At 47.0% G+C, this 25,165-nt stretch overlaps 38 non-coding genes across 38 annotated transcripts; 15 read left to right on the top strand and 23 right to left on the bottom strand.

Annotated features, from left to right (window-relative positions):
• Positions 1-532: 532 nt before the first annotated feature.
• On the bottom strand, positions 533-647 carry LOC130076943 (U5 spliceosomal RNA). The gene has a single exon (XR_008805705.1). It is a non-coding gene; the product is annotated as a U5 spliceosomal RNA (small nuclear RNA).
• A 1,323-nt stretch (positions 648-1,970) lies between these two features.
• trnad-guc (transfer RNA aspartic acid (anticodon GUC)) lies at positions 1,971-2,042 on the top strand. The gene has a single exon. It is a non-coding gene; the product is annotated as a tRNA-Asp (tRNA).
• A 554-nt stretch (positions 2,043-2,596) lies between these two features.
• LOC130096381 (U5 spliceosomal RNA) lies at positions 2,597-2,712 on the bottom strand. The gene has a single exon (XR_008808186.1). It is a non-coding gene; the product is annotated as a U5 spliceosomal RNA (small nuclear RNA).
• Positions 2,713-2,971: 259 nt separating this feature from the next.
• Positions 2,972-3,043, top strand: trnad-guc (transfer RNA aspartic acid (anticodon GUC)). The gene has a single exon. It is a non-coding gene; the product is annotated as a tRNA-Asp (tRNA).
• A 554-nt stretch (positions 3,044-3,597) lies between these two features.
• LOC130105645 (U5 spliceosomal RNA) lies at positions 3,598-3,712 on the bottom strand. Its single transcript, XR_008809648.1, has one exon. It is a non-coding gene; the product is annotated as a U5 spliceosomal RNA (small nuclear RNA).
• An 886-nt stretch (positions 3,713-4,598) lies between these two features.
• LOC130079474 (U5 spliceosomal RNA) lies at positions 4,599-4,714 on the bottom strand. The gene has a single exon (XR_008806468.1). It is a non-coding gene; the product is annotated as a U5 spliceosomal RNA (small nuclear RNA).
• An 885-nt stretch (positions 4,715-5,599) lies between these two features.
• LOC130105594 (U5 spliceosomal RNA) lies at positions 5,600-5,714 on the bottom strand. The gene has a single exon (XR_008809640.1). It is a non-coding gene; the product is annotated as a U5 spliceosomal RNA (small nuclear RNA).
• Positions 5,715-5,974: 260 nt separating this feature from the next.
• Positions 5,975-6,046, top strand: trnad-guc (transfer RNA aspartic acid (anticodon GUC)). The gene has a single exon. It is a non-coding gene; the product is annotated as a tRNA-Asp (tRNA).
• A 554-nt stretch (positions 6,047-6,600) lies between these two features.
• Positions 6,601-6,715, bottom strand: LOC130105536 (U5 spliceosomal RNA). Its single transcript, XR_008809633.1, has one exon. It is a non-coding gene; the product is annotated as a U5 spliceosomal RNA (small nuclear RNA).
• Positions 6,716-7,998: 1,283 nt separating this feature from the next.
• trnad-guc (transfer RNA aspartic acid (anticodon GUC)) lies at positions 7,999-8,070 on the top strand. The gene has a single exon. It is a non-coding gene; the product is annotated as a tRNA-Asp (tRNA).
• A 554-nt stretch (positions 8,071-8,624) lies between these two features.
• LOC130105491 (U5 spliceosomal RNA) lies at positions 8,625-8,739 on the bottom strand. Its single transcript, XR_008809618.1, has one exon. It is a non-coding gene; the product is annotated as a U5 spliceosomal RNA (small nuclear RNA).
• A 260-nt stretch (positions 8,740-8,999) lies between these two features.
• Positions 9,000-9,071, top strand: trnad-guc (transfer RNA aspartic acid (anticodon GUC)). The gene has a single exon. It is a non-coding gene; the product is annotated as a tRNA-Asp (tRNA).
• A 554-nt stretch (positions 9,072-9,625) lies between these two features.
• LOC130096273 (U5 spliceosomal RNA) lies at positions 9,626-9,741 on the bottom strand. Its single transcript, XR_008808185.1, has one exon. It is a non-coding gene; the product is annotated as a U5 spliceosomal RNA (small nuclear RNA).
• An 885-nt stretch (positions 9,742-10,626) lies between these two features.
• LOC130105429 (U5 spliceosomal RNA) lies at positions 10,627-10,741 on the bottom strand. The gene has a single exon (XR_008809605.1). It is a non-coding gene; the product is annotated as a U5 spliceosomal RNA (small nuclear RNA).
• Positions 10,742-11,604: 863 nt separating this feature from the next.
• LOC130105370 (U5 spliceosomal RNA) lies at positions 11,605-11,719 on the bottom strand. Its single transcript, XR_008809593.1, has one exon. It is a non-coding gene; the product is annotated as a U5 spliceosomal RNA (small nuclear RNA).
• Positions 11,720-12,605: 886 nt separating this feature from the next.
• On the bottom strand, positions 12,606-12,721 carry LOC130096190 (U5 spliceosomal RNA). The gene has a single exon (XR_008808182.1). It is a non-coding gene; the product is annotated as a U5 spliceosomal RNA (small nuclear RNA).
• Positions 12,722-13,606: 885 nt separating this feature from the next.
• On the bottom strand, positions 13,607-13,722 carry LOC130076355 (U5 spliceosomal RNA). Its single transcript, XR_008805635.1, has one exon. It is a non-coding gene; the product is annotated as a U5 spliceosomal RNA (small nuclear RNA).
• A 259-nt stretch (positions 13,723-13,981) lies between these two features.
• trnad-guc (transfer RNA aspartic acid (anticodon GUC)) lies at positions 13,982-14,053 on the top strand. Its single transcript has one exon. It is a non-coding gene; the product is annotated as a tRNA-Asp (tRNA).
• A 553-nt stretch (positions 14,054-14,606) lies between these two features.
• LOC130096130 (U5 spliceosomal RNA) lies at positions 14,607-14,722 on the bottom strand. The gene has a single exon (XR_008808176.1). It is a non-coding gene; the product is annotated as a U5 spliceosomal RNA (small nuclear RNA).
• Positions 14,723-14,981: 259 nt separating this feature from the next.
• trnad-guc (transfer RNA aspartic acid (anticodon GUC)) lies at positions 14,982-15,053 on the top strand. Its single transcript has one exon. It is a non-coding gene; the product is annotated as a tRNA-Asp (tRNA).
• A 554-nt stretch (positions 15,054-15,607) lies between these two features.
• On the bottom strand, positions 15,608-15,723 carry LOC130096073 (U5 spliceosomal RNA). The gene has a single exon (XR_008808174.1). It is a non-coding gene; the product is annotated as a U5 spliceosomal RNA (small nuclear RNA).
• An 885-nt stretch (positions 15,724-16,608) lies between these two features.
• On the bottom strand, positions 16,609-16,723 carry LOC130105305 (U5 spliceosomal RNA). The gene has a single exon (XR_008809580.1). It is a non-coding gene; the product is annotated as a U5 spliceosomal RNA (small nuclear RNA).
• An 886-nt stretch (positions 16,724-17,609) lies between these two features.
• LOC130096018 (U5 spliceosomal RNA) lies at positions 17,610-17,725 on the bottom strand. The gene has a single exon (XR_008808170.1). It is a non-coding gene; the product is annotated as a U5 spliceosomal RNA (small nuclear RNA).
• Positions 17,726-17,984: 259 nt separating this feature from the next.
• Positions 17,985-18,056, top strand: trnad-guc (transfer RNA aspartic acid (anticodon GUC)). The gene has a single exon. It is a non-coding gene; the product is annotated as a tRNA-Asp (tRNA).
• Positions 18,057-18,610: 554 nt separating this feature from the next.
• LOC130105214 (U5 spliceosomal RNA) lies at positions 18,611-18,725 on the bottom strand. The gene has a single exon (XR_008809567.1). It is a non-coding gene; the product is annotated as a U5 spliceosomal RNA (small nuclear RNA).
• A 260-nt stretch (positions 18,726-18,985) lies between these two features.
• trnad-guc (transfer RNA aspartic acid (anticodon GUC)) lies at positions 18,986-19,057 on the top strand. The gene has a single exon. It is a non-coding gene; the product is annotated as a tRNA-Asp (tRNA).
• A 554-nt stretch (positions 19,058-19,611) lies between these two features.
• On the bottom strand, positions 19,612-19,726 carry LOC130104992 (U5 spliceosomal RNA). The gene has a single exon (XR_008809545.1). It is a non-coding gene; the product is annotated as a U5 spliceosomal RNA (small nuclear RNA).
• Positions 19,727-19,986: 260 nt separating this feature from the next.
• On the top strand, positions 19,987-20,058 carry trnad-guc (transfer RNA aspartic acid (anticodon GUC)). Its single transcript has one exon. It is a non-coding gene; the product is annotated as a tRNA-Asp (tRNA).
• A 554-nt stretch (positions 20,059-20,612) lies between these two features.
• On the bottom strand, positions 20,613-20,728 carry LOC130095965 (U5 spliceosomal RNA). The gene has a single exon (XR_008808163.1). It is a non-coding gene; the product is annotated as a U5 spliceosomal RNA (small nuclear RNA).
• A 259-nt stretch (positions 20,729-20,987) lies between these two features.
• trnad-guc (transfer RNA aspartic acid (anticodon GUC)) lies at positions 20,988-21,059 on the top strand. The gene has a single exon. It is a non-coding gene; the product is annotated as a tRNA-Asp (tRNA).
• A 554-nt stretch (positions 21,060-21,613) lies between these two features.
• LOC130078652 (U5 spliceosomal RNA) lies at positions 21,614-21,728 on the bottom strand. The gene has a single exon (XR_008805954.1). It is a non-coding gene; the product is annotated as a U5 spliceosomal RNA (small nuclear RNA).
• Positions 21,729-21,988: 260 nt separating this feature from the next.
• On the top strand, positions 21,989-22,060 carry trnad-guc (transfer RNA aspartic acid (anticodon GUC)). Its single transcript has one exon. It is a non-coding gene; the product is annotated as a tRNA-Asp (tRNA).
• A 559-nt stretch (positions 22,061-22,619) lies between these two features.
• Positions 22,620-22,734, bottom strand: LOC130078053 (U5 spliceosomal RNA). The gene has a single exon (XR_008805886.1). It is a non-coding gene; the product is annotated as a U5 spliceosomal RNA (small nuclear RNA).
• Positions 22,735-22,994: 260 nt separating this feature from the next.
• Positions 22,995-23,066, top strand: trnad-guc (transfer RNA aspartic acid (anticodon GUC)). The gene has a single exon. It is a non-coding gene; the product is annotated as a tRNA-Asp (tRNA).
• A 554-nt stretch (positions 23,067-23,620) lies between these two features.
• Positions 23,621-23,735, bottom strand: LOC130078594 (U5 spliceosomal RNA). The gene has a single exon (XR_008805949.1). It is a non-coding gene; the product is annotated as a U5 spliceosomal RNA (small nuclear RNA).
• A 260-nt stretch (positions 23,736-23,995) lies between these two features.
• trnad-guc (transfer RNA aspartic acid (anticodon GUC)) lies at positions 23,996-24,067 on the top strand. Its single transcript has one exon. It is a non-coding gene; the product is annotated as a tRNA-Asp (tRNA).
• A 559-nt stretch (positions 24,068-24,626) lies between these two features.
• LOC130078010 (U5 spliceosomal RNA) lies at positions 24,627-24,741 on the bottom strand. The gene has a single exon (XR_008805873.1). It is a non-coding gene; the product is annotated as a U5 spliceosomal RNA (small nuclear RNA).
• Positions 24,742-25,001: 260 nt separating this feature from the next.
• trnad-guc (transfer RNA aspartic acid (anticodon GUC)) lies at positions 25,002-25,073 on the top strand. The gene has a single exon. It is a non-coding gene; the product is annotated as a tRNA-Asp (tRNA).
• The last annotated feature ends 92 nt before the right edge of the window (positions 25,074-25,165 follow it).

Genomic DNA, 25,165 nt, shown 5'->3' with positions numbered 1-25,165 from the left:
ACACCTTGTATGAGCTCAAGCTCTGCCGTTGAAACTGCTGATAAAGCCAACCTGCCGTTCAAGACTCACCTGAGGGTGGTTAGCTAATTCCATTTGAAAGATTTTACCTTCAAGAAAGCGCTTGCAATGGGTTTGTAAAAGGTTGTTTTATGCATGTTTGGCCTGAGTTTTTGTGGCATTTCCACTGTTGCATTTCCAGTCTGACCAGCAGGGGCCTTCCGAATGCGTCACCAGTGTGGCCTTCCGAATGCGTCAAAACAGTTAATCAATTTGCAAAGCAATCAGTTGAAAGCTTTGAAAGGCTTTGTTGCTCCCACCACTACCCTTTTGTGATTGGTAAACCTTACAATCATGCTGCTGACCCAAGATTTGAAGTTGTGAACTGGGAAAGTGGTGATGGTTTGACGACCACCCAGCTCCAGACATGGACAAAACGGCCGAACCGTTGGGCCACTCTCGAACGCTGGCCCAACCTGCTGCAGTTCTGCGGAGCAAGCCGCCAAAAGTCCTCTGTTTTTGAACAAACGCATGTAGCTCTGCTGTGAGCAGAGCATCCAAAAATACCAGTAACTCGCAAATGTTCCCCTCCACGGAAATCTTTAGTAAAAGGCGAAAAATTTATGCGTGAATGAAGAGAAACTCGAGCTGTAACCATGAGACGTTGGGTAGTGATGTGACATCTGAAGCGAGGCTCCGGAGCTTGTGTCGAGCAAAAAGGGGCGTTCCAGATGAAGCCCCGATTCGAGGCTTGTGTCGTTTCCGTGAAAATCACGTGACGATAACAAACGAGGCCTCGGATTGTGTTGAATACGTCATTGCTTCATTCTGAGTATCGCTTCCGGATAAAAGTGGTTCGAAACCTCGCGCCTCTCGTGGGTTTTGCAGTAGGCGTTTGCATTGGTGTTGAAGTGTTGGTTGTACGAAGTAGTGAGTAGCGAGTTGTAGCGAGTTTGTAGTAGCATAGTTATCATTATATATCATAGCCTGTATTATATATTATATTACATTATACTTAGTTTAGTAGATTATTAGATTATTAGAGTAAATTAGCCTATATCTAGTTCTAGTTGCTATATATATATACATATATTGGTAGTAGTGTTATTATTGTATATATATATATATATATATATATATATATATATATATATATATATATATATATATATATATATATATATATATATATTATTGCTATTATTATTATTCTAAGACTAGATAAATAAATAAATAAATAAATAAACAAATAAATAAATAAAAATCAGTAAAAATGTTCCCATCCCTGTTGCAGTTTGCTGTTCCACTCCCAGTTCCATAAGCACTACATAATTGTACTCCCAGTTCCATAATCACTACACTATTGCACTCAGTCAGCACTGCACTCAGTGATTTCTTGACACTCATTTGGGGCATTCACTGTCATCACTAACCCAAAGAACTACTGAATACAAAGTTATGTGTGTGTGAGTTGTGTGTGCATAGGTAAACACAAGCAGAGTAAAAAACTTTATTTAATACACAGGCAATAGAAAAAGGGTGTGCCCACACCATGACAATTTGGTTGCTCAGGATGAATAGATTTGTGTGCGATACATTGCTTTGCACAGCAGGTGTCACTAGGGAGCACACTGTTTCATGAGGCTTCAGGTAAACGAACCTTTTGGTGAACCAATGGGCTGGAAAGCCTCAGTGGTTCAGGAAGCCTCATTTGGCCATCACTAACGTTGGGACAATGTGCTACCACACACATGCCACCATGCTCAGCAAGGGTAATGTCTGGTGCACGCTCCTCCCACCCAGCTTTTTGTCTTTTTTGTTAAAACAATAATACAGCCATTTCCATTAGAGGAAGGAGCAAATGTAATAAGAATCTGCCCCATCACCAGATGACCGCATGTCCAGTATTCTTGACTTCTCAACGGTTGAGCATACGGTGCCGTACCGCTCAGGGACACTGCAGTAACCACCAGTCCTCGTTAGTATAGTGGACAGTATCTCCGCCTGTCACGCGGAAGACCGGGGTTCGATTCCCCGACGGGGAGGCTTCTTCTTTATCACGGCCAGACACCTTGTATGAGCTCAAGCTCTGCCGTTGAAACTGCTGATAAAGCCAACCTGCCGTTCAAGACTCACCTGAGGGTGGTTAGCTAATTCCATTTGAAAGATTTTACCTTCAAGAAAGCGCTTGCAATGGGTTTGTAAAAGGTTGTTTTATGCATGTTTGGCCTGAGTTTTTGTGGCATTTCCACTGTTGCATTTCCAGTCTGACCAGCAGGGGCCTTCCGAATGCGTCACCAGTGTGGCCTTCCGAATGCGTCAAAACAGTTAATCAATTTGCAAAGCAATCAGTTGAAAGCTTTGAAAGGCTTTGTTGCTCCCACCACTACCCTTTTGTGATTGGTAAACCTTACAATCATGCTGCTGACCCAAGATTTGAAGTTGTGAACTGGGAAAGTGGTGATGGTTTGACGACCACCCAGCTCCAGACATGGACAAAACGGCCGAACCGTTGGGCCACTTTCGAACGCTGGCCCAACCTGCTGCAGTTCTGCGGAGCAAGCCGCCAAAAGTCCTCTGTTTTTGAACAAACGCATGTAGCTCTGCTGTGAGCAGAGCATCCAAAAATACCAGTAACTCGCAAATGTTCCCCTCCACGGAAATCTTTAGTAAAAGGCGAAAGATTTATGCGTGAATGAAGAGAAACTCGAGCTTTAACCATGAGACGTTGGGACAATGTGCTACCACACACATGCCACCATGCTCAGCAAGGGTAATGTCTGGTGCACGCTCCTCCCACCCAGCTTTTTGTCTTTTTTGTTAAAACAATAATACAGCCATTTCCATTAGAGGAAGGAGCAAATGTAATAAGAATCTGCCCCATCACCAGATGACCGCATGTCCAGTATTCTTGACTTCTCAACGGTTGAGCATACGGTGCCGTACCGCTCAGGGACACTGCAGTAACCACCAGTCCTCGTTAGTATAGTGGACAGTATCTCCGCCTGTCACGCGGAAGACCGGGGTTCGATTCCCCGACGGGGAGGCTTCTTCTTTATCACGGCCAGACACCTTGTATGAGCTCAAGTTCTGCCGTTGAAACTGCTGATAAAGCCAACCTGCCGTTCAAGACTCACCTGAGGGTGGTTAGCTAATTCCATTTGAAAGATTTTACCTTCAAGAAAGTGCTTGCAATGGGTTTGTAAAAGGTTGTTTTATGCATGTTTGGCCTGAGTTTTTGTGGCATTTCCACTGTTGCATTTCCAGTCTGACCAGCAGGGGCCTTCCGAATGCGTCACCAGTGTGGCCTTCTGAATGCGTCAAAACAGTTAATCAATTTGCAAAGCAATCAGTTGAAAGCTTTGAAAGGCTTTGTTGCTCCCACCACTACCCTTTTGTGATTGGTAAACCTTACAATCATGCTGCTGACCCAAGATTTGAAGTTGTGAACTGGGAAAGTGGTGATGGTTTGACGACCTCCCAGCTCCAGACATGGACAAAACGGCCGAACCGTTGGGCCACTCTCGAACGCTGGCCCAACCTGCTGCAGTTCTGCGGAGCAAGCCGCCAAAAGTCCTCTGTTTTTGAACAAACGCATGTAGCTCTGCTGTGAGCAGAGCATCCAAAAATACCAGTAACTCGCAAATGTTCCCCTCCACGGAAATCTTTAGTAAAAGGCGAAAGATTTATGCGTGAATGAAGAGAAACTCGAGCTGTAACCATGAGACGTTGGGACAATGTGCTACCAAACACATACCACCATGCTCAGCAAGGGTAATGTCTGGTGCACGCTCCTCCCACCCAGCTTTTTGTCTTTTTTGTTAAAACAATAATACAGCCAATTCCATTAGAGGAAGGAGCAAATGTAATAAGAATCTGCCCCATCACCAGATGACCGCATGTCCAGTATTCTTGACTTCTCAACGGTTGAGCATACGGTGGCGTACCGCTCAGGGACACTGCAGTAACCACCAGTCCTCGTTAGTATAGTGGACAGTATCTCCGCCTGTCACGCGGAAGACCGGGGTTCGATTCCCCGAAGGGGAGGCTTCTTCTTTATCACGGCCAGACACCTTGTATGAGCTCAAGCTCTGCCGTTGAAACTGCTGATAAAGCCAACCTGCCGTTCAAGACTCACCTGAGGGTGGTTAGCTAATTCCATTTGAAAGATTTTACCTTCAAGAAAGCGCTTGCAATGGGTTTGTAAAAGGTTGTTTTATGCATGTTTGGCCTGAGTTTTTGTGGCATTTCCACTGTTGCATTTCCAGTCTGACCAGCAGGGGCCTTCCGAATGCGTCACCAGTGTGGCCTTCCGAATGCGTCAAAACAGTTAATCAATTTGCAAAGCAATCAGTTGAAAGCTTTGAAAGGCTTTGTTGCTCCCACCACTACCCTTTTGTGATTGGTAAACCTTACAATCATGCTGCTGACCCAAGATTTGAAGTTGTGAACTGGGAAAGTGGTGATGGTTTGACGACCACCCAGCTCCAGACATGGACAAAACGGCCGAACCGTTGGGCCACTCTCGAACGCTGGCCCAACCTGCTGCAGTTCTGCGGAGCAAGCCGCCAAAAGTCCTCTGTTTTTGAACAAACGCATGTAGCTCTGCTGTGAGCAGAGCATCCAAAAATACCAGTAACTCGCAAATGTTCCCCTCCACGGAATTCTTTAGTAAAAGGCGAAAGATTTATGCGTGAATGAAGAGAAACTCGAGCTTTAACCATGAGACGTTGGGACAATGTGCTACCACACACATGCCACCATGCTCAGCAAGGGTAATGTCTGGTGCACGCTCCTCCCACCCAGCTTTTTGTCTTTTTTGTTAAAACAATAATACAGCCATTTCCATTAGAGGAAGGAGCAAATGTAATAAGAATCTGCCCCATCACCAGATGACCGCATGTCCAGTATTCTTGACTTCTCAACGGTTGAGCATACGGTGCCGTACCGCTCAGGGACACTGCAGTAACCACCAGTCCTCGTTAGTATAGTGGACAGTATCTCCGCCTGTCACGCGGAAGACCGGGGTTAGATTCCCCGACGGGGAGGCTTCTTCTTTATCACGGCCAGACACCTTGTATGAGCTCAAGTTCTGCCGTTGAAACTGCTGATAAAGCCAACCTGCCGTTCAAGACTCACCTGAGGGTGGTTAGCTAATTCCATTTGAAAGATTTTACCTTCAAGAAAGCGCTTGCAATGGGTTTGTAAAAGGTTGTTTTATGCATGTTTGGCCTGAGTTTTTGTGGCATTTCCACTGTTGCATTTCCAGTCTGACCAGCAGGGGCCTTCCGAATGCGTCACCAGTGTGGCCTTCCGAATGCGTCAAAACAGTTAATCAATTTGCAAAGCAATCAGTTGAAAGCTTTGAAAGGCTTTGTTGCTCCCACCACTACCCTTTTGTGATTGGTAAACCTTACAATCATGCTGCTGACCCAAGATTTGAAGTTGTGAACTGGGAAAGTGGTGATGGTTTGACGACCTCCCAGCTCCAGACATGGACAAAACGGCCGAACCGTTGGGCCACTCTTGAACGCTGGCCCAACCTGCTGCAGTTCTGCGGAGCAAGCCGCCAAAAGTCCTCTGTTTTTGATCAAACGCATGTAGCTCTGCTGTGAGCAGAGCATCCAAAAATACCAGTAACTCGCAAATGTTCCCCTCCACGGAAATCTTTAGTAAAAGGCGAAAGATTTATGCGTGAATGAAGAGAAACTCGAGCTGTAACCATGAGACGTTGGGACAATGTGCTACCAAACACATGCCACCATGCTCAGCAAGGGTAATGTCTGGTGCACGCTCCTCCCACCCAGCTTTTTGTCTTTTTTGTTAAAACAATAATACAGCCAATTCCATTAGAGGAAGGAGCAAATGTAATAAGAATCTGCCCCATCACCAGATGACCGCATGTCCAGTATTCTTGACTTCTCAACGGTTGAGCATACGGTGGCGTACCGCTCAGGGACACTGCAGTAACCACCAGTCCTCGTTAGTATAGTGGACAGTATCTCCGCCTGTCACGCGGAAGACCGGGGTTCGATTCCCCGACGGGGAGGCTTCTTCTTTATCACGGCCAGACACCTTGTATGAGCTCAAGCTCTGCCGTTGAAACTGCTGATAAAGCCAACCTGCCGTTCAAGACTCACCTGAGGGTGGTTAGCTAATTCCATTTGAAAGATTTTACCTTCAAGAAAGCGCTTGCAATGGGTTTGTAAAAGGTTGTTTTATCCATGTTTGGCCTGAGTTTTTGTGGCATTTCCACTGTTGCATTTCCAGTCTGACCAGCAGGGGCCTTCCGAATGCGTCACCAGTGTGGCCTTCCGAATGCGTCAAAACAGTTAATCAATTTGCAAAGCAATCAGTTGAAAGCTTTGAAAGGCTTTGTTGCTCCCACCACTACCCTTTTGTGATTGGTAAACCTTACAATCATGCTGCTGACCCAAGATTTGAAGTTGTGAACTGGGAAAGTGGTGATGGTTTGACGACCACCCAGCTCCAGACATGGACAAAACGGCCGAACCGTTGGGCCACTCTCGAACGCTGGCCCAACCTGCTGCAGTTCTGCGGAGCAAGCCGCCAAAAGTCCTCTGTTTTTGAACAAACGCATGTAGCTCTGCTGTGAGCAGAGCATCCAAAAATACCAGTAACTCGCAAATGTTCCCCTCCACGGAAATCTTTAGTAAAAGGCGAAAGATTTATGCGTGAATGAAGAGAAACTCGAGCTGTAACCATGAGACGTTGGGTAGTGATGTGACATCTGAAGCGAGGCTCCGGAGCTTGTGTCGAGCAAAAAGGGGCGTTCCAGATGAAGCCCCGATTCGAGGCTTGTGTCGTTTCCGTGAAAATCACGTGACGATAACAAACGAGGCCTCGGATTGTGTTGAATACGTCATTGCTTCATTCTGAGTATCGCTTCCGGATAAAAGTGGTTCGAAACCTCGCGCCTCTCGTGGGTTTTGCAGTAGGCGTTTGCATTGGTGTTGAAGTGTTGGTTGTACGAAGTAGTGAGTAGCGAGTTGTAGCGAGTTTGTAGTAGCATAGTTATCATTATATATCATAGCCTGTATTATATATTATATTACATTATACTTAGTTTAGTAGATTATTAGATTATTAGAGTAAATTAGCCTATATCTAGTTCTAGTTGCTATATATATATACATATATTGGTAGTAGTGTTATTATTGTATATATATATATATATATATATATATATATATATATATTATTGCTATTATTATTATTCTAAGACTAGATAAATAAATAAATAAATAAATAAACAAATAAATAAATAAAAATCAGTAAAAATGTTCCCATCCCTGTTGCAGTTTGCTGTTCCACTCCCAGTTCCATAAGCACTACATAATTGTACTCCCAGTTCCATAATCACTACACTATTGCACTCAGTCAGCACTGCACTCAGTGATTTCTTGACACTCATTTGGGGCATTCACTGTCATCACTAACCCAAAGAACTACTGAATACAAAGTTATGTGTGTGTGAGTTGTGTGTGCATAGGTAAACACAAGCAGAGTAAAAAACTTTATTTAATACACAGGCAATAGAAAAAGGGTGTGCCCACACCATGACAATTTGGTTGCTCAGGATGAATAGATTTGTGTGCGATACATTGCTTTGCACAGCAGGTGTCACTAGGGAGCACACTGTTTCATGAGGCTTCAGGTAAACGAACCTTTTGGTGAACCAATGGGCTGGAAAGCCTCAGTGGTTCAGGAAGCCTCATTTGGCCATCACTAACGTTGGGACAATGTGCTACCACACACATGCCACCATGCTCAGCAAGGGTAATGTCTGGTGCACGCTCCTCCCACCCAGCTTTTTGTCTTTTTTGTTAAAACAATAATACAGCCATTTCCATTAGAGGAAGGAGCAAATGTAATAAGAATCTGCCCCATCACCAGATGACCGCATGTCCAGTATTCTTGACTTCTCAACGGTTGAGCATACGGTGCCGTACCGCTCAGGGACACTGCAGTAACCACCAGTCCTCGTTAGTATAGTGGACAGTATCTCCGCCTGTCACGCGGAAGACCGGGGTTCGATTCCCCGACGGGGAGGCTTCTTCTTTATCACGGCCAGACACCTTGTATGAGCTCAAGCTCTGCCGTTGAAACTGCTGATAAAGCCAACCTGCCGTTCAAGACTCACCTGAGGGTGGTTAGCTAATTCCATTTGAAAGATTTTACCTTCAAGAAAGCGCTTGCAATGGGTTTGTAAAAGGTTGTTTTATGCATGTTTGGCCTGAGTTTTTGTGGCATTTCCACTGTTGCATTTCCAGTCTGACCAGCAGGGGCCTTCCGAATGCGTCACCAGTGTGGCCTTCCGAATGCGTCAAAACAGTTAATCAATTTGCAAAGCAATCAGTTGAAAGCTTTGAAAGGCTTTGTTGCTCCCACCACTACCCTTTTGTGATTGGTAAACCTTACAATCATGCTGCTGACCCAAGATTTGAAGTTGTGAACTGGGAAAGTGGTGATGGTTTGACGACCACCCAGCTCCAGACATGGACAAAACGGCCGAACCGTTGGGCCACTTTCGAACGCTGGCCCAACCTGCTGCAGTTCTGCGGAGCAAGCCGCCAAAAGTCCTCTGTTTTTGAACAAACGCATGTAGCTCTGCTGTGAGCAGAGCATCCAAAAATACCAGTAACTCGCAAATGTTCCCCTCCACGGAAATCTTTAGTAAAAGGCGAAAGATTTATGCGTGAATGAAGAGAAACTCGAGCTGTAACCATGAGACGTTGGGACAATGTGCTACCAAACACATGCCACCATGCTCAGCAAGGGTAATGTCTGGTGCACGCTCCTCCCACCCAGCTTTTTGTCTTTTTTGTTAAAACAATAATACAGCCAATTCCATTAGAGGAAGGAGCAAATGTAATAAGAATCTGCCCCATCACCAGATGACCGCATGTCCAGTATTCTTGACTTCTCAACGGTTGAGCATACGGTGGCGTACCGCTCAGGGACACTGCAGTAACCACCAGTCCTCGTTAGTATAGTGGACAGTATCTCCGCCTGTCACGCGGAAGACCGGGGTTCGATTCCCCGACGGGGAGGCTTCTTCTTTATCACGGCCAGACACCTTGTATGAGCTCAAGCTCTGCCGTTGAAACTGCTGATAAAGCCAACCTGCCGTTCAAGACTCACCTGAGGGTGGTTAGCTAATTCCATTTGAAAGATTTTACCTTCAAGAAAGCGCTTGCAATGGGTTTGTAAAAGGTTGTTTTATGCATGTTTGGCCTGAGTTTTTGTGGCATTTCCACTGTTGCATTTCCAGTCTGACCAGCAGGGGCCTTCCGAATGCGTCACCAGTGTGGCCTTCCGAATGCGTCAAAACAGTTAATCAATTTGCAAAGCAATCAGTTGAAAGCTTTGAAAGGCTTTGTTGCTCCCACCACTACCCTTTTGTGATTGGTAAACCTTACAATCATGCTGCTGACCCAAGATTTGAAGTTGTGAACTGGGAAAGTGGTGATGGTTTGACGACCACCCAGCTCCAGACATGGACAAAACGGCCGAACCGTTGGGCCACTCTCGAACGCTGGCCCAACCTGCTGCAGTTCTGCGGAGCAAGCCGCCAAAAGTCCTCTGTTTTTGAACAAACGCATGTAGCTCTGCTGTGAGCAGAGCATCCAAAAATACCAGTAACTCGCAAATGTTCCCCTCCACGGAAATCTTTAGTAAAAGGCGAAAGATTTATGCGTGAATGAAGAGAAACTCGAGCTTTAACCATGAGACGTTGGGACAATGTGCTACCACACACATGCCACCATGCTCAGCAAGGGTAATGTCTGGTGCACGCTCCTCCCACCCAGCTTTTTGTCTTTTTTGTTAAAACAATAATACAGCCAATTCCATTAGAGGAAGGAGCAAATGTAATAAGAATCTGCCCCATCACCAGATGACCGCATGTCCAGTATTCTTGACTTCTCAACGGTTGAGCATACGGTGGCGTACCGCTCAGGGACACTGCAGTAACCACCAGTCCTCGTTAGTATAGTGGACAGTATCTCCGCCTGTCACGCGGAAGACCGGGGTTCGATTCCCCGAAGGGGAGGCTTCTTCTTTATCACGGCCAGACACCTTGTATGAGCTCAAGCTCTGCCGTTGAAACTGCTGATAAAGCCAACCTGCCGTTCAAGACTCACCTGAGGGTGGTTAGCTAATTCCATTTGAAAGATTTTACCTTCAAGAAAGCGCTTGCAATGGGTTTGTAAAAGGTTGTTTTATGCATGTTTGGCCTGAGTTTTTGTGGCATTTCCACTGTTGCATTTCCAGTCTGACCAGCAGGGGCCTTCCGAATGCGTCACCAGTGTGGCCTTCCAAATGCGTCAAAACAGTTAATCAATTTGCAAAGCAATCAGTTGAAAGCTTTGAAAGGCTTTGTTGCTCCCACCACTACCCTTTTGTGATTGGTAAACCTTACAATCATGCTGCTGACCCAAGATTTGAAGTTGTGAACTGGGAAAGTGGTGATGGTTTGACGACCTCCCAGCTCCAGACATGGACAAAACGGCCGAACCGTTGGGCCACTCTTGAACGCTGGCCCAACCTGCTGCAGTTCTGTGGAGCAAGCCGCCAAAAGTCCTCTGTTTTTGAACAAACGCATGTAGCTCTGCTGTGAGCAGAGCATCCAAAAATACCAGTAACTCGCAAATGTTCCCCTCCACGGAAATCTTTAGTAAAAGGCGAAAGATTTATGCGTGAATGAAGAGAAACTCGAGCTGTAACCATGAGACGTTGGGACAATGTGCTACCAAACACATGCCACCATGCTCAGCAAGGGTAATGTCTGGTGCACGCTCCTCCCACCCAGCTTTTTGTCTTTTTTGTTAAAACAATAATACAGCCAATTCCATTAGAGGAAGGAGCAAATGTAATAAGAATCTGCCCCATCACCAGATGACCGCATGTCCAGTATTCTTGACTTCTCAACGGTTGAGCATACGGTGCCGTACCGCTCAGGGACACTGCAGTAACCACCAGTCCTCGTTAGTATAGTGGACAGTATCTCCGCCTGTCACGCGGAAGACGTGCTTCTTCTTTATCACGGCCAGACACCTTGTATGAGCTCAAGCTCTGCCGTTGAAACTGCTGATAAAGCCAACCTGCCGTTCAAGACTCACCTGAGGGTGGTTAGCTAATTCCATTTGAAAGATTTTACCTTCAAGAAAGCGCTTGCAATGGGTTTGTAAAAGGTTGTTTTATGCATGTTTGGCCTGAGTTTTTGTGGCATTTCCACTGTTGCATTTCCAGTCTGACCAGCAGGGGCCTTCCGAATGCGTCACCAGTGTGGCCTTCTGAATGCGTCAAAACAGTTAATCAATTTGCAAAGCAATCAGTTGAAAGCTTTGAAAGGCTTTGTTGCTCCCACCACTACCCTTTTGTGATTGGTAAACCTTACAATCATGCTGCTGACCCAAGATTTGAAGTTGTGAACTGGGAAAGTGGTGATGGTTTGACGACCTCCCAGCTCCAGACATGGACAAAACGGCCGAACCGTTGGGCCACTCTCGAACGCTGGCCCAACCTGCTGCAGTTCTGCGGAGCAAGCCGCCAAAAGTCCTCTGTTTTTGAACAAACGCATGTAGCTCTGCTGTGAGCAGAGCATCCAAAAATACCAGTAACTCGCAAATGTTCCCCTCCACGGAAATCTTTAGTAAAAGGCGAAAGATTTATGCGTGAATGAAGAGAAACTCGAGCTGTAACCATGAGACGTTGGGACAATGTGCTACCAAACACATACCACCATGCTCAGCAAGGGTAATGTCTGGTGCACGCTCCTCCCACCCAGCTTTTTGTCTTTTTTGTTAAAACAATAATACAGCCAATTCCATTAGAGGAAGGAGCAAATGTAATAAGAATCTGCCCCATCACCAGATGACCGCATGTCCAGTATTCTTGACTTCTCAACGGTTGAGCATACGGTGGCGTACCGCTCAGGGACACTGCAGTAACCACCAGTCCTCGTTAGTATAGTGGACAGTATCTCCGCCTGTCACGCGGAAGACCGGGGTTCGATTCCCCGAAGGGGAGGCTTCTTCTTTATCACGGCCAGACACCTTGTATGAGCTCAAGCTCTGCCGTTGAAACTGCTGATAAAGCCAACCTGCCGTTCAAGACTCACCTGAGGGTGGTTAGCTAATTCCATTTGAAAGATTTTACCTTCAAGAAAGCGCTTGCAATGGGTTTGTAAAAGGTTGTTTTATGCATGTTTGGCCTGAGTTTTTGTGGCATTTCCACTGTTGCATTTCCAGTCTGACCAGCAGGGGCCTTCCGAATGCGTCACCAGTGTGGCCTTCCGAATGCGTCAAAACAGTTAATCAATTTGCAAAGCAATCAGTTGAAAGCTTTGAAAGGCTTTGTTGCTCCCACCACTACCCTTTTGTGATTGGTAAACCTTACAATCATGCTGCTGACCCAAGATTTGAAGTTGTGAACTGGGAAAGTGGTGATGGTTTGACGACCACCCAGCTCCAGACATGGACAAAACGGCCGAACCGTTGGGCCACTCTCGAACGCTGGCCCAACCTGCTGCAGTTCTGCGGAGCAAGCCGCCAAAAGTCCTCTGTTTTTGAACAAACGCATGTAGCTCTGCTGTGAGCAGAGCATCCAAAAATACCAGTAACTCGCAAATGTTCCCCTCCACGGAAATCTTTAGTAAAAGGCGAAAGATTTATGCGTGAATGAAGAGAAACTCGAGCTTTAACCATGAGACGTTGGGACAATGTGCTACCACACACATGCCACCATGCTCAGCAAGGGTAATGTCTGGTGCACGCTCCTCCCACCCAGCTTTTTGTCTTTTTTGTTAAAACAATAATACAGCCATTTCCATTAGAGGAAGGAGCAAATGTAATAAGAATCTGCCCCATCACCAGATGACCGCATGTCCAGTATTCTTGACTTCTCAACGGTTGAGCATACGGTGCCGTACCGCTCAGGGACACTGCAGTAACCACCAGTCCTCGTTAGTATAGTGGACAGTATCTCCGCCTGTCACGCGGAAGACCGGGGTTAGATTCCCCGACAGGGAGGCTTCTTCTTTATCACGGCCAGACACCTTGTATGAGCTCAAGCTCTGCCGTTGAAACTGCTGATAAAGCCAACCTGCCGTTCAAGACTCACCTGAGGGTGGTTAGCTAATTCCATTTGAAAGATTTTACCTTCAAGAAAGCGCTTGCAATGGGTTTGTAAAAGGTTGTTTTATGCATGTTTGGCCTGAGTTTTTGTGGCATTTCCACTGTTGCATTTCCAGTCTGACCAGCAGGGGCCTTCCGAATGCGTCACCAGTGTGGCCTTCCGAATGCGTCAAAACAGTTAATCAATTTGCAAAGCAATCAGTTGAAAGCTTTGAAAGGCTTTGTTGCTCCCACCACTACCCTTTTGTGATTGGTAAACCTTACAATCATGCTGCTGACCCAAAATTTGAAGTTGTGAACTGGGAAAGTGGTGATGGTTTGACGACCACCCAGCTCCAGACATGGACAAAACGGCTGAACCGTTGGGCCACTCTCGAACGCTGGCCCAACCTGCTGCAGTTCTGCGGAGCAAGCCGCCAAAAGTCCTCTGTTTTTGAACAAACGCATGTAACTCTGCTGTGAGCAGAGCATCCAAAAATACCAGTAACTCGCAAATGTTCCCCTCCACGGAAATCTTTAGTAAAAGGCGAAAGATTTATGCGTGAATGAAGAGAAACTCGAGCTTTAACCATGAGACGTTGGGACAATGTGCTACCACACACATGCCACCATGCTCAGCAAGGGTAATGTCTGGTGCACGCTCCTCCCACCCAGCTTTTTGTCTTTTTTGTTAAAACAATAATACAGCCATTTCCATTAGAGGAAGGAGCAAATGTAATAAGAATCTGCCCCATCACCAGATGACCGCATGTCCAGTATTCTTGACTTCTCAACGGTTGAGCATACGGTGCCGTACCGCTCAGGGACACTGCAGTAACCACCAGTCCTCGTTAGTATAGTGGACAGTATCTCCGCCTGTCACGCGGAAGACCGGGGTTCGATTCCCCGACGGGGAGGCTTCTTCTTTATCACGCCAGACACCTTGTATGAGCTCAAGCTCTGCCGTTGAAACTGCTGATAAAGCCAACCTGCCGTTCAAGACTCACCTGAGGGTGGTTAGCTAATTCCATTTGAAAGATTTTACCTTCAAGAAAGCGCTTGCAATGGGTTTGTAAAAGGTTGTTTTATGCATGTTTGGCCTGAGTTTTTGTGGCATTTCCACTGTTGCATTTCCAGTCTGACCAGCAGGGGCCTTCCGAATGCGTCACCAGTGTGGCCTTCCGAATGCGTCAAAACAGTTAATCAATTTGCAAAGCAATCAGTTGAAAGCTTTGAAAGGCTTTGTTGCTCCCACCACTACCCTTTTGTGATTGCTAAACCTTACAATCATGCTGCTGACCCAAGATTTGAAGTTGTGAACTGGGAAAGTGGTGATGGTTTGACGACCACCCAGCTCCAGACATGGACAAAACGGCCGAACCGTTGGGCCACTCTCGAACGCTGGCCCAACCTGCTGCAGTTCTGCGGAGCAAGCCGCCAAAAGTCCTCTGTTTTTGAACAAACGCATGTAGCTCTGCTGTGAGCAGAGCATCCAAAAATACCAGTAACTCGCAAATGTTCCCCTCCACGGAAATCTTTAGTAAAAGGCGAAAGATTTATGCGTGAATGAAGAGAAACTCGAGCTTTAACCATGAGACGTTGGGACAATGTGCTACCACACACATGCCACCATGCTCAGCAAGGGTAATGTCTGGTGCACGCTCCTCCCACCCAGCTTTTTGTCTTTTTTGTTAAAACAATAATACAGCCATTTCCATTAGAGGAAGGAGCAAATGTAATAAGAATCTGCCCCATCACCAGATGACCGCATGTCCAGTATTCTTGACTTCTCAACGGTTGAGCATACGGTGCCGTACCGCTCAGGGACACTGCAGTAACCACCAGTCCTCGTTAGTATAGTGGACAGTATCTCCGCCTGTCACGCGGAAGACCGGGGTTCGATTCCCCGACGGGGAGGCTTCTTCTTTATCACGGCCAGACACCTTGTATGAGCTCAAGCTCTGCTGTTGAAACTGCTGATAAAGCCAACCTGCCGTTCAAGACTCACCTGAGGGTGGTTAGCTAATTCCATTTGAAAGATTTTACCTTCAAGAAAGCGCTTGCAATGGGTTTGTAAAAGGTTGTTTTATGCATGTTTGGCCTGAGTTTTTGTGGCATTTCCACTGTTGCATTTCCAGTCTGACCAGCAGGGGCCTTCCGAATGCGTCACCAGTGTGGCCTTCCGAATGCGTCAAAACAGTTAATCAATTTGCAAAGCAATCACTTGAAAGCTTTGAAAGGCTTTGTTGCTCCCACCACTACCCTTTTGTGATTGGTAAACCTTACAATCATGCTGCTGACCCAAGATTTGAAGTTGTGAACTGGGAAAGTGGTGATGGTTTGACGACCACCCAGCTCCAGACATGGACAAAACGGCCGAACCGTTGGGCCACTCTCGAACGCTGGCCCAACCTGCTGCAGTTCTGCGGAGCAAGCCGCCAAAAGTCCTCTGTTTTTGAACAAACGCATGTAGCTCTGCTGTGAGCAGAGCATCCAAAAATACCAGTAACTCGCAAATGTTCCCCTCCACGGAAATCTTTAGTAAAAGGCGAAAGATTTATGCGTGAATGAAGAGAAACTCGAGCTTTAACCATGAGACGTTGGGACAATGTGCTACCACACACATGCCACCATGCTCAGCAAGGGTAATGTCTGGTGCACGCTCCTCCCACCCAGCTTTTTGTCTTTTTTGTTAAAACAATAATACAGCCATTTCCATTAGAGGAAGGAGCAAATGTAATAAGAATCTGCCCCATCACCAGATGACCGCATGTCCAGTATTCTTGACTTCTCAACGGTTGAGCATACGGTGCCGTACCGCTCAGGGACACTGCAGTAACCACCAGTCCTCGTTAGTATAGTGGACAGTATCTCCGCCTGTCACGCGGAAGACTGGGGTTCGATTCCCCGACGGGGAGGCTTCTTCTTTATCACGGCCAGACACCTTGTATGAGCTCAAGCTCTGCCGTTGAAACTGCTGATAAAGCCAACCTGCCGTTCAAGACTCACCTGAGGGTGGTTAGCTAATTCCATTTGAAAGATTTTACCTTCAAGAAAGCGCTTGCAATGGGTTTGTAAAAGGTTGTTTTATGCATGTTTGGCCTGAGTTTTTGTGGCATTTCCACTGTTGCATTTCCAGTCTGACCAGCAGGGGCCTTCCGAATGCGTCACCAGTGTGGCCTTCCGAATGCGTCAAAACAGTTAATCAATTTGCAAAGCAATCACTTGAAAGCTTTGAAAGGCTTTGTTGCTCCCACCACTACCCTTTTGTGATTGGTAAACCTTACAATCATGCTGCTGACCCAAGATTTGAAGTTGTGAACTGGGAAAGTGGTGATGGTTTGACGACCACCCAGCTCCAGACATGGACAAAACGGCCGAACCGTTGGGCCACTCTCGAACGCTGGCCCAACCTGCTGCAGTTCTGCGGAGCAAGCCGCCAAAAGTCCTCTGTTTTTGAACAAACGCATGTAGCTCTGCTGTGAGCAGAGCATCCAAAAATACCAGTAACTCGCAAATGTTCCCCTCCACGGAAATCTTTAGTAAAAGGCGAAAGATTTATGCGTGAATGAAGAGAAACTCGAGCTGTAACCATGAGACGTTGGGACAATGTGCTACCACACACATGCCACCATGCTCAGCAAGGGTAATGTCTGGTGCACGCTCCTCCCACCCAGCTTTTTGTCTTTTTTGTTAAAACAATAATACAGCCATTTCCATTAGAGGAAGGAGCAAATGTAATAAGAATCTGCCCCATCACCAGATGACCGCATGTCCAGTATTCTTGACTTCTCAACGGTTGAGCATACGGTACCGTACCGCTCAGGGACACTGCAGTAACCACCAGTCCTCGTTAGTATAGTGGACAGTATCTCCGCCTGTCACGCTTTAGACCGGGGTTCGATTCCCCGACGGGGAGGCTTCTTCTTTATCACGGCCAGACACCTTGTATGAGCTCAAGCTCTGCCGTTGAAACTGCTGATAAAGCCAACCTGCCGTTCAAGACTCACCTGAGGGTGGTTAGCTTATTCCATTTGAAAGATTTTACCTACAAGAAAGCGCTTGCAATGGGTTTGTAAAAGGTTGTTTTATGCATGTTTGGCCTGAGTTTTTGTGGCATTTCCACTGTTGCATTTCCAGTCTGACCAGCAGGGGCCTTCCGAATGCGTCACCAGTGTGGCCTTCCGAATGCGTCAAAACAGTTAATCAATTTGCAAAGCAATCAGTTGAAAGCTTTGAAAGGCTTTGTTGCTCCCACCACTACCCTTTTGTGATTGGTAAACCTTACAATCATGCTGCTGACCCAAGATTTGAAGTTGTGAACTGGGAAAGTGGTGATGGTTTGACGACCACCCAGCTCCAGACATGGACAAAACGGCCGAACCGTTGGGCCACTCTCGAACGCTGGCCCAACCTGCTGCAGTTCTGCGGAGCAAGCCGCCAAAAGTCCTCTGTTATTGAACAAACGCATGTAGCTCTGCTGTGAGCAGAGCATCCAAAAATACCAGTAACTCGCAAATGTTCCCCTCCACGGAAATCTTTAGTAAAAGGCGAAAGATTTATGCGTGAATGAAGAGAAACTCGAGCTTTAACCATGAGACGTTGGGACAATGTCCTACCACACACATGCCACCATGCTCAGCAAGGGTAATGTCTGGTGCACGCTCCTCCCACCCAGCTTTTTGTCTTTTTTGTTAAAACAATAATACAGCCATTTCCATTAGAGGAAGGAGCAAATGTAATAAGAATCTGCCCCATCACCAGATGACCGCATGTCCAGTATTCTTGACTTCTCAACGGTTGAGCATACGGTGCCGTACCGCTCAGGGACACTGCAGTAACCACCAGTCCTCGTTAGTATAGTGGACAGTATCTCCGCCTGTCACGCGGAAGACCGGGGTTCGATTCCCCGACGGGGAGGCTTCTTCTTTATCACGGCCAGACACCTTGTATGAGCTCAAGTTCTGCCGTTGAAACTGCTGATAAAGCCAACCTGCCGTTCAAGACTCACCTGAGGGTGGTTAGCTAATTCCATTTGAAAGATTTTACCTTCAAGAAAGCGCTTGCAATGTGTTTGTAAAAGGTTGTTTTATGCATGTTTGGCCTGAGTTTTTGTGGCATTTCCACTGTTGCATTTCCAGTCTGACCAGCAGGGGCCTTCCGAATGCGTCACCAGTGTGGCCTTCCGAATGCGTCAAAACAGTTAATCAATTTGCAAAGCAATCAGTTGAAAGCTTTGAAAGGCTTTGTTGCTCCCACCACTACCCTTTTGTGATTGGTAAACCTTACAATCATGCTGCTGACCCAAGATTTGAAGTTGTGAACTGGGAAAGTGGTGATGGTTTGACGACCTCCCAGCTCCAGACATGGACAAAACGGCCGAACCGTTGGGCCACTCTCGAACGCTGGCCCAACCTGCTGCAGTTCTGCGGAGCAAGCCGCCAAAAGTCCTCTGTTTTTGAACAAACGCATGTAGCTCTGCTGTGAGCAGAGCATCCAAAAATACCAGTAACTCGCAAATGTTCCCCTCCACGGAAATCTTTAGTAAAAGGCGAAAGATTTATGCGTGAATGAAGAGAAACTCGAGCTGTAACCATGAGACGTTGGGACAATGTGCTACCAAACACATGCCACCATGCTCAGCAAGGGTAATGTCTGGTGCACGCTCCTCCCACCCAGCTTTTTGTCTTTTTTGTTAAAACAATAATACAGCCAATTCCATTAGAGGAAGGAGCAAATGTAATAAGAATCTGCCCCATCACCAGATGACCGCATGTCCAGTATTCTTGACTTCTCAACGGTTGAGCATACGGTGGCGTACCGCTCAGGGACACTGCAGTAACCACCAGTCCTCGTTAGTATAGTGGACAGTATCTCCGCCTGTCACGCGGAAGACCGGGGTTCGATTCCCCGACGGGGAGGCTTCTTCTTTATCACGGCCAGACACCTTGTATGAGCTCAAGCTCTGCCGTTGAAACTGCTGATAAAGCCAACCTGCCGTTCAAGACTCACCTGAGGGTGGTTAGCTAATTCCATTTGAAAGATTTTACCTTCAAGAAAGCGCTTGCAATGGGTTTGTAAAAGGTTGTTTTATGCATGTTTGGCCTGAGTTTTTGTGGCATTTCCACTGTTGCATTTCCAGTCTGACCAGCAGGGGCCTTCCGAATGCGTCACCAGTGTGGCCTTCCGAATGCGTCAAAACAGTTAATCAATTTGCAAAGCAATCAGTTGAAAGCTTTGAAAGGCTTTGTTGCTCCCACCACTACCCTTTTGTGATTGGTAAACCTTACAATCATGCTGCTGACCCAAGATTTGAAGTTGTGAACTGGGAAAGTGGTGATGGTTTGACGACCACCCAGCTCCAGACATGGACAAAACGGCCGAACCGTTGGGCCACTCTCGAACGCTGGCCCAACCTGCTGCAGTTCTGCGGAGCAAGCCGCCAAAAGTCCTCTGTTTTTGAACAAACGCATGTAGCTCTGCTGTGAGCAGAGCATCCAAAAATACCAGTAACTCGCAAATGTTCCCCTCCACGGAAATCTTTAGTAAAAGGCGAAAGATTTATGCGTGAATGAAGAGAAACTCGAGCTGTAACCATGAGACGTTGGGACAATGTGCTACCAAACACATGCCACCATGCTCAGCAAGGGTAATGTCTGGTGCACGCTCCTCCCACCCAGCTTTTTGTCTTTTTTGTTAAAACAATAATACAGCCAATTCCATTAGAGGAAGGAGCAAATGTAATAAGAATCTGCCCCATCACCAGATGACCGCATGTCCAGTATTCTTGACTTCTCAACGGTTGAGCATACGGTGGGGTACCGCTCAGGGACACTGCAGTAACCACCAGTCCTCGTTAGTATAGTGGACAGTATCTCCGCCTGTCACGCGGAAGACCGGGGTTCGATTCCCCGACGGGGAGGCTTCTTCTTTATCACGGCCAGACACCTTGTATGAGCTCAAGCTCTGCCGTTGAAACTGCTGATAAAGCCAACCTGCCGTTCAAGACTCACCTGAGGGTGGTTAGCTAATTCCATTTGAAAGATTTTACCTTCAAGAAAGCGCTTGCAATGGGTTTGTAAAAGGTTGTTTTATGCATGTTTGGCCTGAGTTTTTGTGGCATTTCCACTGTTGCATTTCCAGTCTGACCAGCAGGGGCCTTCCGAATGCGTCACCAGTGTGGCCTTCCGAATGCGTCAAAACAGTTAATCAATTTGCAAAGCAATCAGTTGAAAGCTTTGAAAGGCTTTGTTGCTCCCACCACTACCCTTTTGTGATTGGTAAACCTTACAATCATGCTGCTGACCCAAGATTTGAAGTTGTGAACTGGGAAAGTGGTGATGGTTTGACGACCACCCAGCTCCAGACATGGACAAAACGGCCGAACCGTTGGGCCACTCTCGAACGCTGGCCCAACCTGCTGCAGTTCTGCGGAGCAAGCCGCCAAAAGTCCTCTGTTTTTGAACAAACGCATGTAGCTCTGCTGTGAGCAGAGCATCCAAAAATACCAGTAACTCGCAAATGTTCCCCTCCACGGAAATCTTTAGTAAAAGGCGAAAGATTTATGCGTGAATGAAGAGAAACTCGAGCTTTAACCATGAGACGTTGGGACAATGTGCTACCACACACATGCCACCATGCTCAGCAAGGGTAATGTCTGGTGCACGCTCCTCCCACCCAGCTTTTTGTCTTTTTTGTTAAAACAATAATACAGCCATTTCCATTAGAGGAAGGAGCAAATGTAATAAGAATCTGCCCCATCACCAGATGACCGCATGTCCAGTATTCTTGACTTCTCAACGGTTGAGCATACGGTGCCGTACCGCTCAGGGACACTGCAGTAACCACCAGTCCTCGTTAGTATAGTGGACAGTATCTCCGCCTGTCACGCGGAAGACCGGGGTTCGATTCCCCGACGGGGAGGCTTCTTCTTTATCACGGCCAGACACCTTGTATGAGCTCAAGTTCTGCCGTTGAAACTGCTGATAAAGCCAACCTGCCGTTCAAGACTCACCTGAGGGTGGTTAGCTAATTCCATTTGAAAGATTTTACCTTCAAGAAAGCGCTTGCAATGTGTTTGTAAAAGGTTGTTTTATGCATGTTTGGCCTGAGTTTTTGTGGCATTTCCACTGTTGCATTTCCAGTCTGACCAGCAGGGGCCTTCCGAATGCGTCACCAGTGTGGCCTTCCGAATGCGTCAAAACAGTTAATCAATTTGCAAAGCAATCAGTTGAAAGCTTTGAAAGGCTTTGTTGCTCCCACCACTACCCTTTTGTGATTGGTAAACCTTACAATCATGCTGCTGACCCAAGATTTGAAGTTGTGAACTGGGAAAGTGGTGATGGTTTGACGACCTCCCAGCTCCAGACATGGACAAAACGGCCGAACCGTTGGGCCACTCTCGAACGCTGGCCCAACCTGCTGCAGTTCTGCGGAGCAAGCCGCCAAAAGTCCTCTGTTTTTGAACAAACGCATGTAGCTCTGCTGTGAGCGGAGCATCCAAAAATACCAGTAACTCGCAAATGTTCCCCTCCACGGAAATCTTTAGTAAAAGGCGAAAGATTTATGCGTGAATGAAGAGAAACTCGAGCTGTAACCATGAGACGTTGGGACAATGTGCTACCAAACACATGCCACCATGCTCAGCAAGGGTAATGTCTGGTGCACGCTCCTCCCACCCAGCTTTTTGTCTTTTTTGTTAAAACAATAATACAGCCAATTCCATTAGAGGAAGGAGCAAATGTAATAAGAATCTGCCCCATCACCAGATGACCGCATGTCCAGTATTCTTGACTTCTCAACGGTTGAGCATACGGTGGCGTACCGCTCAGGGACACTGCAGTAACCACCAGTCCTCGTTAGTATAGTGGACAGTATCTCCGCCTGTCACGCGGAAGACCGGGGTTCGATTCCCCGACGGGGAGGCTTCTTCTTTATCACGGCCAGACACCTTGTATGAGCTCAAGCTCTGCCGTTGAAACTGCTGATAAAGCCAACCTGCCGTTCAAGACTCACCTGAGGGTGGTTAGCTAATTCCATTTGAAAGATTTTACCTTCAAGAAAGCGGGGGTTTTACAATGGGTTTGTAAAAGGTTGTTTTATGCATGTTTGGCCTGAGTTTTTGTGGCATTTCCACTGTTGCATTTCCAGTCTGACCAGCAGGGGCCTTCCGAATGCGTCACCAGTGTGGCCTTCCGAATGCGTCAAAACAGTTAATCAATTTGCAAAGCAATCAGTTAAAAGCTTTAAAAGGCTTTGTTGCTCCCACCACTACCCTTTTGTGATTGGTAAACCTTACAATCATGCTGCTGACCCAAGATTTGAAGTTGTGAACTGGGAAAGTGGTGATGGTTTGACGACCACCCAGCTCCAGACATGGACAAAACGGCCGAACCGTTGGGCCACTCTCGAACGCTGGCCCAACCTGCTGCAGTTCTGCGGAGCAAGCCGCCAAAAGTCCTCTGTTTTTGAACAAACGCATGTAGCTCTGCTGTGAGCAGAGCATCCAAAAATACCAGTAACTCGCAAATGTTCCCCTCCACGGAAATCTTTAGTAAAAGGCAAAAGATTTCTGCGTGAATGAAGAGAAACTCGAGCTGTAACCATGAGACGTTGGGACAATGTGCTACCACACACATGCCACCATGCTCAGCAAGGGTAATGTCTGGTGCACGCTCCTCCCACCCAGCTTTTTGTCTTTTTTGTTAAAACAATAATACAGCCATTTCCATTAGAGGAAGGAGCAAATGTAATAAGAATCTGCCCCATCACCAGATGACCGCATGTCCAGTATTCTTGACTTCTCAACGGTTGAGCATACGGTGCCGTACCGCTCAGGGACACTGCAGTAACCACCAGTCCTCGTTAGTATAGTGGACAGTATCTCCGCCTGTCACGCGGAAGACCGGGGTTCGATTCCCCGACGGGGAGGCTTCTTCTTTATCACGGCCAGACACCTTGTATGAGCTCAAGCTCTGCCGTTGAAACTGCTGATAAAGCCAACCTGCCGTTCAAGACTCACCTGAGGGTGGTTAGCTAATTCCATTTGAAAGATTTTACCTTCAAGAAAGCGCTTGCAATGGGTTTGTAAAAGGTTGTTTTATGCATGTTTGGCCTGAGTTTTTGTGGCATTTCCACTGTTGCATTTCCAGTCTGACCAGCAGGGGCCTTCCGAATGCGTCACCAGTGTGGCCTTCCGAATGCGTCAAAACAGTTAATCAATTTGCAAAGCAATCAGTTGAAAGCTTTGAAAGGCTTTGTTGCTCCCACCACTACCCTTTTGTGATTGGTAAACCTTACAATCATGCTGCTGACCCAAGATTTGAAGTTGTGAACTGGGAAAGTGGTGATGGTTTGACGACCTCCCAGCTCCAGACATGGACAAAACGGCCGAACCGTTGGGCCACTCTCGAACGCTGGCCCAACCTGCTGCAGTTCTGCGGAGCAAGCCGCCAAAAGTCCTCTGTTTTTGAACAAACGCATGTAGCTCTGCTGTGAGCGGAGCATCCAAAAATACCAGTAACTCGCAAATGTTCCCCTCCACGGAAATCTTTAGTAAAAGGCGAAAGATTTATGCGTGAATGAAGAGAAACTCGAGCTGTAACCATGAGACGTTGGGACAATGTGCTACCAAACACATGCCACCATGCTCAGCAAGGGTAATGTCTGGTGCACGCTCCTCCCACCCAGCTTTTTGTCTTTTTTGTTAAAACAATAATACAGCCAATTCCATTAGAGGAAGGAGCAAATGTAATAAGAATCTGCCCCATCACCAGATGACCGCATGTCCAGTATTCTTGACTTCTCAACGGTTGAGCATACGGTGGCGTACCGCTCAGGGACACTGCAGTAACCACCAGTCCTCGTTAGTATAGTGGACAGTATCTCCGCCTGTCACGCGGAAGACCGGGGTTCGATTCCCCGACGGGGAGGCTTCTTCTTTATCACGGCCAGACACCTTGTATGAGCTCAAGCTCTGCCGTTGAAACTGCTGATAAAGCCAACCTGCCGTTCAAGACTCACCTGAGGGTGGTTAGCTAATTCCATTTGAAAGATTTTACCTTCAAGAAAGCGGGGGTTTTACAATGGGTTTGTAAAAGGTTGTTTTATGCATGTTTGGCCTGAGTTTTTGTGGCATTTCCACTGTTGCATTTCCAGTCTGACCAGCAGGGGCCTTCCGAATGCGTCACCAGTGTGGCCTTCCGAATGCGTCAAAACAGTTAATCAATTTGCAAAGCAATCAGTTAAAAGCTTTAAAAGGCTTTGTTGCTCCCACCACTACCCTTTTGTGATTGGTAAACCTTACAATCATGCTGCTGACCCAAGATTTGAAGTTGTGAACTGGGAAAGTGGTGATGGTTTGACGACCACCCAGCTCCAGACATGGACAAAACGGCCGAACCGTTGGGCCACTCTCGAACGCTGGCCCAACCTGCTGCAGTTCTGCGGAGCAAGCCGCCAAAAGTCCTCTGTTTTTGAACAAACGCATGTAGCTCTGCTGTGAGCAGAGCATCCAAAAATACCAGTAACTCGCAAATGTTCCCCTCCACGGAAATCTTTAGTAAAAGGCAAAAGATTTCTGCGTGAATGAAGAGAAACTCGAGCTGTAACCATGAGACGTTGGGACAATGTGCTACCACACACATGCCACCATGCTCAGCAAGGGTAATGTCTGGTGCACGCTCCTCCCACCCAGCTTTTTGTCTTTTTTGTTAAAACAATAATACAGCCATTTCCATTAGAGGAAGGAGCAAATGTAATAAGAATCTGCCCCATCACCAGATGACCGCATGTCCAGTATTCTTGACTTCTCAACGGTTGAGCATACGGTGCCGTACCGCTCAGGGACACTGCAGTAACCACCAGTCCTCGTTAGTATAGTGGACAGTATCTCCGCCTGTCACGCGGAAGACCGGGGTTCGATTCCCCGACGGGGAGGCTTCTTCTTTATCACGGCCAGACACCTTGTATGAGCTCAAGCTCTGCCGTTGAAACTGCTGATAAAGCCAACCTGCCGTTCAAGACTCACC

The sequence above is a fragment of the Rhinichthys klamathensis genome, unplaced genomic scaffold, assembly GCF_029890125.1.
Source record: "Rhinichthys klamathensis goyatoka isolate OS25496 unplaced genomic scaffold, OSU_Roscu_1.1 h1tg000001l_1, whole genome shotgun sequence".
In the NCBI taxonomy this organism is placed as follows: domain Eukaryota; kingdom Metazoa; phylum Chordata; class Actinopteri; order Cypriniformes; family Leuciscidae; genus Rhinichthys; species Rhinichthys klamathensis.
Note: the sequence above shows the minus strand (reverse complement) of the source record. Positions and strands in the feature narration are given on the sequence as shown.